We start from the raw sequence: 15,234 nt of genomic DNA on the forward strand, positions 1-15,234 counted from the left end.
TTAATTGCAATCTTATCTTCTATATCTGAAATTCTGTCCTCACATTGGCTCATTCTGCTGTGTAGACTTTCAGTGGGGTTTTTCATGTCCTGGAAATCTATTTGCATCTGTTTTATGGATTCCATTTGTTTCCTATGTTGGGATTCCATCATGTTCCTGAGCTCCTCTCTAGATTTATTAATCATGTCTTGCACTAGGAGCACAGTTTCTCCTGTTATCTGAGAAATTATTTCTGATTTCATTTTTTCCAGATCCCCTTTTGTTGCCAGTTCAGTGGGTCCAAGTGGTTGAGTATCAGCATGTTCCACCTCATTTCCCTTTGGGGTTGCTGTAGGTGATCTGGAAGTTTGGTTTTGAGACTTATTTATGTGTCTTCTCATTTCAACTGGGGGCGGGGGGGTGCTGTTGGCACCTGCATGGCTCACCTCCTCTGAGCTGGGAGAGGTGGAACAGGGGCCGTGAGTGGTGGTAGGAATGGTGGCCCAGAAGCCCCTTCCTCTGGGCCAGGAGCAGTGGGATGGACAGCGGCCCAAAAGCTCTTTCTCTGGGCCTGGAGTGGAGGGCTGGATGGTGGCCCAGGAGCCCCTTTCTCTGGACCAGGAGCAGTGGGAGGGTGGTTCAGAAGCCCTTACCTCTGTGCCAGAAGCAGTGGGATGAACGGCCCCCTGGAAGCCCCTTCCTCTGGGCCAGTAGTTTCTGCTCATCTTTTAAAAGCATTTCATTTCACACAAACTGGAGAGGCTTTCTGACCACCCTTGGCTCTGCTGACCTTCCCCTTCCTACACCTCTCACTTGGGCCATTTTATCACCACTTTATGTACCTGCTTAAGTGTATGATTTATATTTGTAATTATTTTGGCTCTTCCTAGAGAACCAGTACTATTCCTAACTGACCATAGCACTGAGCATAACAGGCACTTGATAAATATTTACAGAATAGTGAGCAATTGAACCAATGTGAATTTTTACTTTCTGTGGGGTGAAGGACTAAGCAGAGATCAGAACACGGGTCTGTGCTGAGTCAGAGTATGAATCATGTTGAGCTGCATTCAATCTTCATTGCTAAATGTTCTTTAACACATGGTAAAAGCTTATCAAATATTAAACAACCAAAAATATGGGAGAATGAAAACATCATTGTGGCATCAATTTAAATCTAACATATTTCAAAAAAACTATGTGTGATATTTCCTGATATATATAAGAGGAAAGCATAAATTGTTGCATGTGACTAAAATAAAAACACTGAAAGGACCACAGATCCAATGATTTTTTTCAATAAATGTATTTTCATGTCAAAATAATGAACACCAATTTTTAGTGAAGTCATCATATATAAATGTGTAAGTAGAAATGTTGGATGGATCTGTAAAATAAAAATCATTCACAGTCCTTTCCAGTTATCTGAGAAATGTCTAATGACAATAAGAGTTTAATAAAACAACTGTATGTTTTCTATGTACAAGGCCATGTGCTATGGACATTCTCACTCAATCCTCTCCACAAACCTGCCAACTCAATACCATGACTATTTCCATGTTACACCCAAGGAAAGGGCGGCTAGAGACTCATTAGCTCACTCAGAGTCACACAGCCATGAGGGACAGACAGGTACTGACCCAGCTGTCCAAATGCTCAGCAGGAACCATCGACAGTGTCCCAGGGTCGCCCTGGACCAGGCAGGTGGTGCCGCTAATGATGTGTGACATCAAAATCTATGATTGGAAAATGAATCCTCACTAGCACAGAGGAACAAATGATTATGTTCATTTTCAAAATATTAAATCTTAGCTAGAAACTGTTTTTATACTCTAGCTTTACTATTTGTTTAAACATGTCCATTACCTCATTCAACAGAGCTGATGGACTTCCAGCTGTTTCACCTGCTTATGAAGAACTGGGTTAAGAAATAGAAAGCATCCTACTGGTACTTCAAACCCTACTAAAATGTGAGAGAGAAAATAGCAGATATCAAAAGAAAAACAAATCCTCAAAAGGTCTGTTCTTTCTGATAAAATGCAACATAATGTGCCTCCTCAAGCAAATAGTCTGGACTGAAAATTTCAAGTATTCAAAAGACTATATTTGATGTTCACTTACCATGTAAAGTTCACAGACATGGAATCTTAACGCACACTACAGTGTGACCTGAGAGAAGTTAATTTATTCACAGATCTTTGTCTTCATCCTTCAGGTAAAGAGACAAATGGCTTTTATTTACATCATTTATTCATTTCAAGATTTTTTACTAGTACATGTTAGGAGCATGATTACATTCCTCATGGGCATTTGGCACATGTACATAACACATCTTAATTCTTTTTTCATCCTCTTTCTCCCCCCTCCTTCCACATTCCCTCCATCTCTTAGTCCCTTCTCTTTTGCAAAAGATCTATCTTCCTGTCTCCTATTACCTATCTTCTGTTTTGCTCTTTATTTATATTTTGAGATTTTCATATAAGAGAAACCATGCAAGCTATAAGTATTCCTTACATATCTAAATAAGATTTTATTATTTGAAAGTGAATTTTTACCATTTATCTTTTATTCCTCTCCTTTTTATTTTGAAAAGTTGCAAACCTACAATAAGTTGGAAGAATGAGTCTGATAAAGAGCATATTTCCTTCATCTAGATCCACCAGATATTGTGCTCCCAACTTTATTTTATTTCTCTCTGTCCCTCTCTTTCAAACACACACATACACACATGCGCACACACACACACACACACACACACACAGAGTTATGCATGCTTTATGACTGAGCCATTTGAAAGTGCTGTTACAAACAAAAACATTCTCTTAAACATATCAATATCACACCCAAGAAACTTAACATTGATACAGTACTGTATTTTCAAATATAAAATCCATTCGCAAATATTCCTGATTGCCTATAAAGATGTCCTTTCCAACTATGCTTTTGAAATCTAAAATCCAACCAAAGATTATAAATCCCATTTAGAATTTTATGTCTCTTGGCTCCTCCTTAACTTAGATAGTAGTATCCCGCCTGTATTTTACTTGTATTTCATTACACTGGCAATTCTGAAGAGTATAGATGAATAACCTTAGGAAATCTCCTACAATCTGGATTAATCCAAGTATAATTGTCATTATTTTTGATGTTCAGTATGCTATATGTAATCCATTATTGTCATTTTTTGATATTTATATTTTCTCAAAATTTGCTAGTCAAATGGTTATTCCTGTGTTTTTGCATGTTCAAATTATTCTGTAAGCACTTCATTATTTCTACATAAGAAGTTCCAAGTTTATCCTATGTAAGACCTAAGACCATCCTGGTTCCTTCTAGTGGGAATGGTATTTAGAAACCAATATTACCTTTCTTGCAAGGAGTCACTGCACCACGGCCTTTTTAGCAGACAGAGCTAGGAAAGAGAATCTGTTAAAATCACAGCTCAGCTGAGGATGTAGCTCAGTGACAGAGCAGTTGCTTAGCGCTCTTGGGGTTCTCAGAATTTTGCCCTGCAACCATCACCATAACCACTTTGGAGTCAGGAAGAATTATGGAATCTTCTGCCCTATCCCAGGCCTCTGGATCAGAAACTATAGGCTGGGTTCAAACAATCTGTGCTTGTCAAACCCTCTCGGTGAATCCAGTGCACATTCAAGTCTGAGCACCACTAGTCTAGATTATCTGGGTTCCTCTCATTATTTGTGTCTGTTACCCTTCTTATCTATGTCGCGCTGTCCCTTTATGGATGCTTTTTCCAGAGTCATGGTCATCTGTATTCTTGGTTGATCAGCAATTCTGAACAGCTCATTGTGTTGATAGTTTCATATGCTATGTGTCCCATCTCCCTGAAGTAGATTTACAAATGCTGAAATGCTCACACTGGTGGTGAGTAGGCAAGTGGCTTACACTATACTAACACACTTGAGTGAGAAGCGATGCCGAAGGGGCTGCATGGGGTGGTGACCCCCATGCACAGATGGGCCTGGAGATGATGACAGCAGGAGAACATCCAGTTCTTTAGGAGCCGGGGAAGAATTTCTGTAGCCTTGTTGATAATTCTCACTACTGTTAGTGTTTAGGATCTTCAGTTCATATTTATTCATTTATTGGCCCATAGTCATTTTATTACATATATTCTATTATATATATTCTTAAATAATTTCAATAATACAAAATTGTTGAAATAATACAATTTGCCATACACACCTCGTTCCATTACAAAAATTATAGGTGCTTCAAGTTAGCTGCTTCAAACCTTTAATATACAGTAGCAGCTCTGAGCTGCTAAAGATTCTGAATGGCAGCTTATTGGGATTCTAATTGCATTATCAGATCAATACTAACAGTCCTTGGGGTCTTTATTTGACTCTCAGGTATATCAAAAATGATTTGAAATTGAGATTATAATACATTGATTTTAGAGACAATTTTTAATTATTCATAGTCAGACATCTTTAACAGAAGACCCATTTCTACTTTTGTGTAATTACCTTTCCAACCTGTCCACTGCTGGTGTGTTTTTATGTAGCTTAGTGTACCTGTAATCTGCACTGTGCTTTCATTAATCATATCAACATCTTTCTCCAGGTTGATGTCTAATCTATATAACTTTGGAAGATTGAAAATATCCTGAAGTGCTTTAATGTTCACTATCATACATGTATTATTACTTTCCACTGGACACTAAACTCCATCTCACATTGTGTATTCCACCACTACCTCACCGCCCCCCCAGGCTCACCGAAGATAACTGTTACTCTAAATGTGTATGTATCACCCCCATACACTTCTTTATTTTTTCCTACAAGTATAGAAATAGAAATATATGTGTTTCTAAACACTACTGTTCTTAGTATTCTTTTGCATGTTTGCAAACATTATGGAATGGTATGTTGCATGTTTTCCACTACACACTATATTTTCATTCAAGACTCTTATGAGAATCACCTGGGTAGATATATATTGCTCCAGTTTCCTAATCTTCACTGCAATCTACTATTTGATTATACTATAATTTATTTATTGTGTGTGTGTGTGTGTGTGTGTGTGTGTGTGCGCGCGCGCACGCATATGTATATTTCAGTACTGGGGATTGAACCCAGGGCCTTCACACTGAGTTACATCTCCAGCCCTTTTTCAATTTTTTTATTTTGAGACAGGGTTTCAGTAAGTTCCCCTAGCTAGACTTGAACTTGTGATCCTCCTGCCTCAGCCTCATTCTTCTTTTGTTAAACATTTAGATTGTTTCTAACTTTTGGCACTATAAATGCTGTCATCATTGTTGTAAAGACATCCTTGTGTGCTGCTCTAGGGGGTTCTCTGAGGTACACGTGTAGGAATAGATTGCTGATTGATAGGATATTGTTTCTTCAAGTTTTGTCTTCATTGCCATACTACTTGTGCAAGGTAATCATGCCATTTTACTATTCCACCACAGGTTCTAATGCTCAAATAATAGGTATCTCTGACTCAATAATTTTTTTCATTTTTATGGACATGTTTGTTTGTTTTGGTTTTACATTACAGTTTCTTAATCACTAGTGGAGTTAAACATTTTTGTGTGTTTATTTACCATTTATGATTTTTCTGCAAATTGCATGAATTTTTCCCATTTTCCTGCTGGACGTTTTTGGCTCTTTCTGATTAATGTGACCTATTCTGCCTGGTGTGTGTGTGTGTGTGTCTGTGTGTGTGTGTGTGTCTGTGTGTGTGTGTGTGTGTGTCCAGTCTGAGACAAATGAGTTCTTTTAACCTCCCTTTGCCATCCAGTGGAGATTTCTGCTGCACTCTTTTTCAGTGGAGATCTACCACAACCCTCATTTCCCATGCCCTATCCTGCACAAGCCCAGGAAGTTGTTGTGCATTCCTCGTTGCCACTGTAAGCAAATGCCCTCAGAGCAGTCTTCTCTTTCAGTTTTCATTATTTGCCAGTACAGGTTTGCAGTACACAGTGATCATCTTCACGAAGGGAAGCTGCTCCGTGTAGAGAACACCTCTCGATTCTTTTTTCACCTCTTTCCCTCCACTCCCTGCATCTCTTGGTCACCTTCCCATCTGCAAAAGGTCTGTCTCCCTATTTCCTATCATCTGTCTTTTATTTTGCTCCTTATTTATATTTTGAGCTTCTCTTGTGACATTTAAACTTATGTGTCTGATTTATTTCACTTAACATTGGGCTTGATGTTCTGTTTTCCTAATCCTTTTGAATCTATGTGATTTTGTACAGAAATGTAAGTTCAATTATGCCTTCAAACAAATGTTTGTTGAGTTTTATCTAGCAAAGGAGTCTTTCATGATACTAGATTTTTTCACTGAAAATTCAAGTTCTAACTTTTGTATATGTATTCCACAGTATGAATTACCATAACATAACCTTTTTCCTATTGATGAAAAGGTAGTTTCAAATTTTTTTAGTATCAACAGCAATGTGTCAATAAACATTCCTGTGGATATGTTATTGCACCTACATGAAAATATCTCTACTGCATAAATTTCTAGAAGTAGACTTGCTGTTTCAAAGAGTATGTGTACTTTGATTTTGCTCACCAAACAGTTGATAAATTTTACATTTCCACAAACATTATATGAGAGTGATTTGGTTTCTATAGCCTTAGCAATATTAAAACTTATCAATCTATTAGACATTTATATTTCTTCTTTTCCTGATTTGGCTATTGATAAGCTTTGCCTGTATTTTGTATTGCATTGTATGCAGTTTGTTCCATTATTGCTAAAGTGATTTATTATGCACAAATTTATTCTTGTCTGTAATATAATTAAAATATTTTCTTCTAGTCTATCTTGTCTTTCAACTTTATAATAAGCACCTTTTGCCACATAGAAATTACAAATTTCTTTTGCTTCAAATCTGAAATTTTTATCCTTAATCCCCTGCCCCAAGGTCATGAAAATAACACACTATATTTGCTTTTAACCAGGAATCGAACTCAAGACCTCGAGCTTGCCAGGTAGGCACTGTTCCACTGATCTACATCCTCAGCCACACTATATTTTCTTTCAATGAGTTTTAGATTTTAAAAAACTTACCCAGAAATTATTTTTGTGTGGTATAAGGCAAATTTCAAAGTTTTTTAAATCAGTAGCTGATTTTTCCAACATTATTTAATAGTCTGTATTTTCCTTATTGACTTGAAATCATACTTGTATTCACATATATATGCATAAATGTATGTTCCTGTGTGATACACATTTACTCTTTTCCTTTAATCTATTTGTCTTTTCCTAAGTCAATACCATGCTGTTTTAATTACTGTGACTTTATAATGTATGTGATGCCTTGCAAGTATGTGTTTCCATGACTGAAGTGAGGCCCTAATCAAAGAAGCTTGCTTCCAAAACTCTCTTGGCTGTTACTGTGCCTGTCCGGGCCAATTTAGAACCATCATTTTGTCTAAATCCTCCCAAAAGAACTTTACTTTCTTATTTCTCTAAACAAACGCACTTTCCTTAACCAAATTGGGTGCTTAAAGGATCCTTTATGATTCAATTAGAAGTCCTAAAAATTGAGTTCTAGGGAAGAAATAAAAAGTAATAAAAATACTCTCCACAATCACTTTTCCTTTAAACACTTACTAAACGTTCTCATTTCTTCCTTTTAACAACTCTGCTAGAGATGTTTTGTTGAACTCATTTTAGCAATGAAGAAACTGAAGTTTAGTGAGTTTTTATTAGCTGAGAGGCTACTATCCAGCTGGAAGCATAGTGAAGTAGGATTGTAACTGACCCAAGCTGAAGCACTTTACCCTTTATCATCTCTCCTCCCTAGAGCAGCAGTTCGCAGACTGGACCAGCAGCACCAGCAGAGCCTGGAAAGTAGAAGGAAATGCAAATTCCCTGGCCCACCCAGATCCACCAAATCTGAAAAGCTGGAGGGTAGCAGCAATGTGTAGTAAAAGCCCTCCAGGCATTCTGGGGTAAAAAATGTTTGGGAAACACTGAGCAGTAACAAGAGGAAGCAAGAACAAGAGCAACACAAAGAACAGCATGGGGGGGGGGTATTAAATCACCATTGCACTGATAATAACAATCACTGCATGGCTCGAGAGGATTAAAAAACATAAAGCAAAACGTGATTGGCTAACAGAGTCTCTTAAACATTTGGTTTCTGAAAACTGAGAAACCACTGAACCAACATGTACAGAAATCTAAGCTGTAACACCCCATCTGAGTTAGGCAGGAAATGCACCAGTAACCCATGGCTAAGACACAGATGCCTATCCATGGGAATTTTGATCACTTTCAGAGGCCAGGCCATACACAGGTCAGAGCACTTTGTGGGAATGCATAACTCTGTAATCCTAAAACTCCCCTAGCCCCAACTGTGATTGAATGTGAGTTAATAGATAAAGATGCTTGTTAGTTCTGGGACACTAGAGAAGAACTGTAATAGCCATAAAGTCCCAAAGTAAATTACTCAACTCTTTTGTTTGTTCAAAACGGATGTTCCGGACACTACTATCTATAGAACAATCTACAAACATCTGCTGACCATCAGTACGTGTCAGCTGACCACTAACCTTTGTTCCTCTTCTGCAAATTTTGCCTGTTAACTTCCCCTGCAACCCCCTATAAAAAGAGCCTCAGACTCTGAGCTAGTTGCCTCTCTAAGCTACTTTGCTTTGGGAGTGCTGTCTGGCCAGACTAATAAAGGTCTGTTTTACTTTCCAACTTGTCCGGTGTGTTCCTTCCCGGGTGTTCTTCGCTGCAGTCAGCTCCTCAGAGCGTTTGGTAAGGCCCTCGGTCTTACAACTTGAGTGAGAAAGAAGCTTAGGGAAAAAACCCAGAGAAGAGAAAACACTGAGAGGTGAGAGGAACAAGGGAGATGGTGGAGAAGGACCAACATGCACAGCAACACAACTGGAACAGGAGAGCTGAGGGCCAGAGGGGCAGGAGTTGGCCGCTGCAGTCCGGTGACAAGGTGAGCCATATGCCTGTGCATTCCGGCCTTCCACAGCCACTTCTGGGATTAAAAAGGGAACAAAAAATAACTTTTTCATTACTATTTTTTAACTGGATTCATCTACCATTATTTACAGCACCATACAGTTTGGCCAGATTCTCATTTAGTTAAATTAGTGCATCAAGCCAGCTGGATTTGTGCGTGAAGAGGACTTGGTGGGTTCAGGTGTTTAGCCTCACTGTAAGAATTACCTATTAATTAAGTCATTAAAGGTAACTACCCTTTCTGTTGGATAGGCTGTCAGGATCAAGAATAAATTCGTGAAGAAGACAGACTATAAAAAACATGGGCTTGAATTGAATGCATTTATAATATTCCAGGTCTTTCATTCGGTAGTCAGGTGCCTGCTTGGCTTAGGAAACTTCAGCCCACAGGATTTTCAAAAATCACCCTATGAACAGGAAGACTGTTACTATAGCATATTTTCACCCCCTCTTGGGATTTAAAGCAGCATTTACAAAGTTTATTATTTGCATTGGTTTTAATAGAATTCTTTTATGAACTTTTTAATGAGGAGTATTCAATTATTGCTTCCTGAAAACACTGCTGTAATATCAGACTCCATGCTGTGAGGCCTCTCTCAGTAACAGTGTATGTAATCTGAATGGAAAATAAAAGAGCTATTAAATAGCCATTTCTTTCCTTTATAGCATTAAGCTCTTCATCCACTGGTGTTGGTGGACAGTGGTTATTCGCAAACTTTTAATCTTTCTAGTTTGGGAAAATCACTGGATTTTAAAATAAAATATATTTAAATGTTAAAATCTATATGATGTGACACTTATTAGGTAAGATCTCTTTCAGGCTAAAACCTTCTTTCTTTTCTTTAATGTACCCAAAAGGATTTGGCAGAAGTCTTCTAAGCCTGCACGATGATTAATTAGAAAGAGTATGCCAGGGCAGGCTCAAGAATCCAAAAACAAACATGCCCACCTACTACGTAAAGCTCAGTGTGGAGTAAGACTGGATCTAGCAATGCAAGAGCCCATGAACCAGGCACAGTTTTAACACTGCGAGAAAATCTTACTGATCACTACAGAAGAAATTCAGATGATTAATCCACTTTTAGTCACCAATTAGGAGAATCTTTGCAGATAATTTAATAAAAGAGACCAGCATGTGAATTGAGTTGAAAGTGTTCCTTGGCTTTTATGCATATGTAAGGACAACTATGAACACTCTCCTGAATTCATACACATGCCAGATCATATTTTATTTTTAGGAATGAAAGCTGGGAACCTCCAACACAAATTGAGGAGGTTCCAGAATGAGGGCATCCTTGAGGTAAGGGCTGGCAGAGAGTCTGGCCACATCTGTTCTGATCGAATGAAGACTGTGTATCACAAGTGGGTCATCAGGGTCATCCTGCCCTGGTTACCAGTTTGTCATAACCTAACTTTGAACTTTCGTACAGGCGAAAACACACTAACTCCTTGTCACTCAAACATTTTGAGCCTGGCAACCTCATTTGGATGAGAAGGGCACTCGCAGAGGAGCTCACTGACTTCCAGAGGCCTGTCATGGCTATGAGGGCCAGACGGGGCCCCAGGTTGTTGTGCGGAAGAGCACTCGATAGCAAGGAGAAAGCAGGGAAATGCGCTTAAGGCCAGGGTACGCACAAAGCTAGAGGAAAGTGGCCAAGCCCCAGAGTGCGGGTAGGGGTCTGATATGCTGCCCACCGAAGGTGCACCTGAGGTCTGGGATGCAGCCCTCAGCCTGAACCTCCAGTGAGCCCAGGAGAGGAAGCTCACCCAAGGTTATCCAGGACGTCTGGCACTGACATCTGGATTTGGAATTTGGGAATTTTCCAGAGCAGATGGGAGATCTGTGTGTCCATACCTTGTAGTGAGCCCTGGGCCCACTGCCCACTGCCCACTTCCCAGGCTCTGCGGGGTGCAGGGAGGGGTCCCACAGCCCCAGTTGTGCTACCTGTGTGACTTCAGCATGTCATGCTTGCACAAGTTAGCACCATCCTGTAAGAGAAAGAAATTTACAAACAATAAACCCTTCTTCTGAACAAAGACCACAGGGAGGACTATGTCCACAGTAGGTATTAGAACCGGTTTCAAGTTCTGAAGGCGAAGCACCAAGCATCGTCCTCAACCAGGCACCTGTGGGAGTGGAGGGAAGGACAGGGCAGCCTGACCACCCAGGGACCCCCCCACTCCCACCTGCCCCACCTTGCATCCCATGCCTGTCACCTTCTCAGTCTCAAACACGTAACTGTCCAGGGCAGCGCTCTTAGCCTCCCGTCCCGTCCCAACTGATTTGCACACTCCCTCAAGACAGCATTTCTAGCACTGGCAAGACAGAAATGGAAAGACCACTGGGTTTTTCCTATTATAGTTGTTATTATGATTATTATTGTAATTGTTCCCAGGTGAGGTTGAAAAAATCATAGTATTTCCTGTTGTAGTTCTTTCCCTCCCACGGAGCTCGAGATTTCCACCTCATTACACCAACATTCTATTCATCACCAAAGGAATGCTTTGGTGTAGGGATATTTTTATTAAAATATTTTTCATAACAGCTTAATGATGATTAATATGATTATCTTACTAATTGAAGGGGGGAATAAGCCCAGAGATGCCCCATACATCCTGAAAGTTAACACCAAGGTAGAGTTCCTATTTCTTGACTTTCCTGGTAGTAGGTAAGCCAGCTATAGAATTAAAAATCTTCCACCCAAAAAGTGTTCTTCTAAGAATAAGCAAGATATAAATAAGCATAACTTAGTTGCTCACCAGTGCGCTGCACCTTCACACCATTAGAAAACTCTGTTGCCACCAAGAGGCCTGCTTCATAGAGAGAAGTGCCCTGCCATCAAGGAGACGGCCTGATCTAACCAGCTCTGTTGAGTAAATACCAGTAAAAAGAACACCAAGCCCACAGCATGTGAGGCTTTAAAAGATGAACTAAGCTTGGCCCTGCCCTTAAAGCTTCCCAATATGGTCCTGTGTTTTTATCTTGCCCCTTTTTGGAGAAATTCTCTCAAAGCACCCACCTCACCTGCTCATGCCTGGTATAAGTGCCCTTCGGGTACGAAGCTGCAGGAATCTTATAATCTAGCCCTTAGCCTCTGGACCCTGACCTTAACAAATTTGTATCTCTGAGCTCATAATCGATAATGCAAAATAGGAAGAAAAGGTCCATGTGTGCTTTTGTTTGTCAGAAATGTTAGAAGGTCACACATAGCTACCACAGTAGCTGTGCTTCTTACCACTGGCCTAGCCAGAGAATCCACAGGTGCATTCTGCCTGTTTCCACTCCTCAGCCCTGCCTCAGGTGGGCAATACTCCTGTTACTACTAAAAATAGTCGTCAGCACTTCTAAATCTAATCAGACTGGGCAGCCAAACCAGGCACCTCAGAACCAAGTCAGAAAATTCATCCTCATGATTTTTTTTCTCTAGAGTCACTCTCAGTTCCAAATTTTGTATTAAGTCAAGATTCTTTCAAGAAACAGAACCAGTAGCAGAGACAGACAGAGACAGAGAGATAAGAGACAGAGGTTCTACTTTATTATGAGGAATTGGACTGCACAGTTGCAGAGGCTGACAAGCCCCAAGGTCTGCAGACCACAAGCAAGACACCGGTCCTTGGTGTCAGACCCAAGTCTGAAGGCCTGAAAAGCAAGAGGACCAACAGTGCAAGTTTCAGTTCTGGTCCCAGTCTAAAAGCCATGGAAGACTGATGTGCCAGCTCCAGGTCAATCAGGCCAAGGAAGACTGAATTCTCCCTACTCAGCCTCTTGTGCCAGGCAGACCTTCAGCTGATCAGGTGGGGCCCACCCATGGGGTAGGCCACTTGGTTCTGCTGCATTTATCAGATGTTGCTCTTTCCAGAAACAGATGTGCTCCAGATATTCAGCCATGACCAGGCCCCTGCGGACTTGTGAACCCAACATGTAGCATTAACTGTTATAGAATCTTCTAGGTTCGTCCACATTAGTTTACAGTTTACCAGTTCTGTCATCTCTGTATGGCATTCTCTGAATTTCACCATGGCAGAAATCTCCCCAATATTCAAATTACAGAAAACAGGGCCAGGGATTTAGACCAGTGGTGCCACTGCCTGCCTTGTAAGCGTGCAAGGTCCCAAGTTTGATCACCGGTACCAAAAAAAAAAAATTACAGAAAACAAACTTTAGATGAATTAAAATCAAATCTAGCAATAATTTTTAGTGCCAAATATCCAAAATGTACTGCCAGGCACTGACACTTCCTCAGTGTAGATGAATTTTGCAGCAGTGATAAATGCACTGTGCTTTGCCTTCAGCCGGGAATTGACATCACCTCTGATCAACTGTGTGTGCTCAGGGAAAATCTGAGTGGCACCTTGCCATGGCTATCCATGGAGCCTGTGCCGTCCACTATCACGCCAGCCTGTTCTTGCGTTTATTTCCTATGGCTGATTGTCTTCCTTGTCATCCTATAAGCTCTTTGGGTACTTTACTCAACTTTAGTCACACTTGGTTTTCAATATTCTAAACAGAGTTGGACACAATACTGAGTCAAAATGAGATAAACTAGTTCAAGATTCTTATGTTCACAGGTATATGTTTATGTGTATTATAATGTGTGTATAAACATATGCAATACACATATATATCATAAAAGCAGTTATTCTCTTCTGACATGTAAAGGTCTTATGTGTAGCACTGGGTTATTCACTGCCTTATACTTGACTCCTTGCTTATTTCTATGGATTCTCTGCCTCTCCAAGAAGATACTGAGTTCCTCAAATACCCAGATGTTGGGGATCATGACTTCCTCTTCCTCTCATATCTGTTTATAAGCTAAAAACCTCCTAACTGCTCACTAAAATCTTGATGAATCAAGACTCACGCTTGGTTGAATAAGAATAGATGCCTGCCCAACCTTCTGAGAGAGCTATTGATTTTCTAAGGGCGGCTGGAACAGGGTGTCTCAGGACTAACAATAAAACTGCTCCATGTAACAGAGCTGAAGAATTTATTCTTTTAAATTGCCATTTTAGAACACCATAAATAATAGCTGTGTTAGTGTTTCATCATTATGACAAATCCCTGAGGAAATCAATTTAAAAGAAGAAAGACCTATTTGGCTCACAGATTCAGAGGTTTCAGTCCATAGTGGCTGCTCCATTTCCAAGAGCCTGCAGTGAGGAATGACAGTGCGATGATGGGAGCATGGTACACAGCAGAGCCACTCACCTCACAGTGGCCAGGAAGCAGAGGAAACTAGGTCGGCGCTGTGGAAGCTCAAGTTCTTTACATAAAATGGTGCAGTATTTTCCCATAATATACACACATCATCCTGTACACCTTAAATCATCTCTAGGTTACATGTAATGCTTAATGCAGTATAAAGCCTATGTAAATAGATGTTGTGCTTTATTATATAGGGAATAATAACAATTAAAAGTCTGTACATGTTCATTATAGGCACATTTTTCTCAATTGATGGTTGGTTGAATACACAGATGTGGAGGGAAACTATTTATCCAGTCTCTCTCTAAAAGTCACCAGATCTCTAGTAAGAAACCACTATTTTTGTACTCTTCTTGAACAAGAATTTGAAGAAAATCAGAAAGAAGAAAAATAACCACTCAAAAATAGAAAAGTCAACATTAAAAAACAGTCAGTGAACATGGGGTCCAACTATAATGAGATAGCCAAAAAATTATAAATTTGGTTATGAAAGTAGAGATAAATGTCAAAAATGGGTTTCTTAGTGGAAAAAGATTCTTAGAAATAATGCACAACTAACCCCAAGATTTTATTAACAAAGACTGAAGAAGTAGTGAGGAAAACATAGAATCCTTTTAAATAAAGAGATTTCAAAAAAAAAATTTTACTCTTAGAAAATATTGACAAGTGATTTAGAAGCACTTAAAAATAATCACTTAAAAAATAAAAATCAAGACAAATCCTCCCAAAATATTGAAGAAGTGTAAAGGAAGCAGTGAATTTATTCACCAAACACATTTGGGGCGGCCACTGTGTACTAGCATCGCAGTGGTCCATGAGTCCAGGTGGTGCTTTGCAATCTAGAGATGTAAGTGTTAGAGAATATCTCTTAACAAGACTCTAAAAACAACATGGAAAAAATATGCTATTTATAAGAAATAGTCATTTTCTTTATGCATTCATCTGTTGATGGACATATAGGCTTTATCCAAGATTTAGCCATCATGAGCTGTGCTGCTATGTGTAACCATGGGTATGCATGTAGTATTTATATAAATTTGAATCATTTCTGGAAAATGGATAATGGAAAATAAATCAGTACACAA

The 15,234-nt window shown here is 39.6% G+C and overlaps 1 long non-coding RNA gene across 1 annotated transcript; it reads right to left on the reverse strand.

The window, feature by feature from the left end:
* Positions 1-1,924: 1,924 nt before the first annotated feature.
* On the reverse strand, positions 1,925-11,443 carry LOC147829488 (uncharacterized). The gene is made up of 3 exons (XR_015448907.1): positions 10,711-11,443; positions 3,345-3,391; positions 1,925-2,188 (listed from the first exon to the last, which is right to left on the reverse strand). It is a non-coding gene; the product is annotated as an uncharacterized LOC147829488 (long non-coding RNA).
* Positions 11,444-15,234: the final 3,791 nt, after the last annotated feature.

Source organism: Heterocephalus glaber, unplaced genomic scaffold, assembly GCF_053883595.1.
Source record: "Heterocephalus glaber isolate CG9 unplaced genomic scaffold, H.glaber_assembly_v1.0 deba00000594, whole genome shotgun sequence".
Classification (NCBI taxonomy): Eukaryota; Metazoa; Chordata; class Mammalia; order Rodentia; family Bathyergidae; genus Heterocephalus; species Heterocephalus glaber.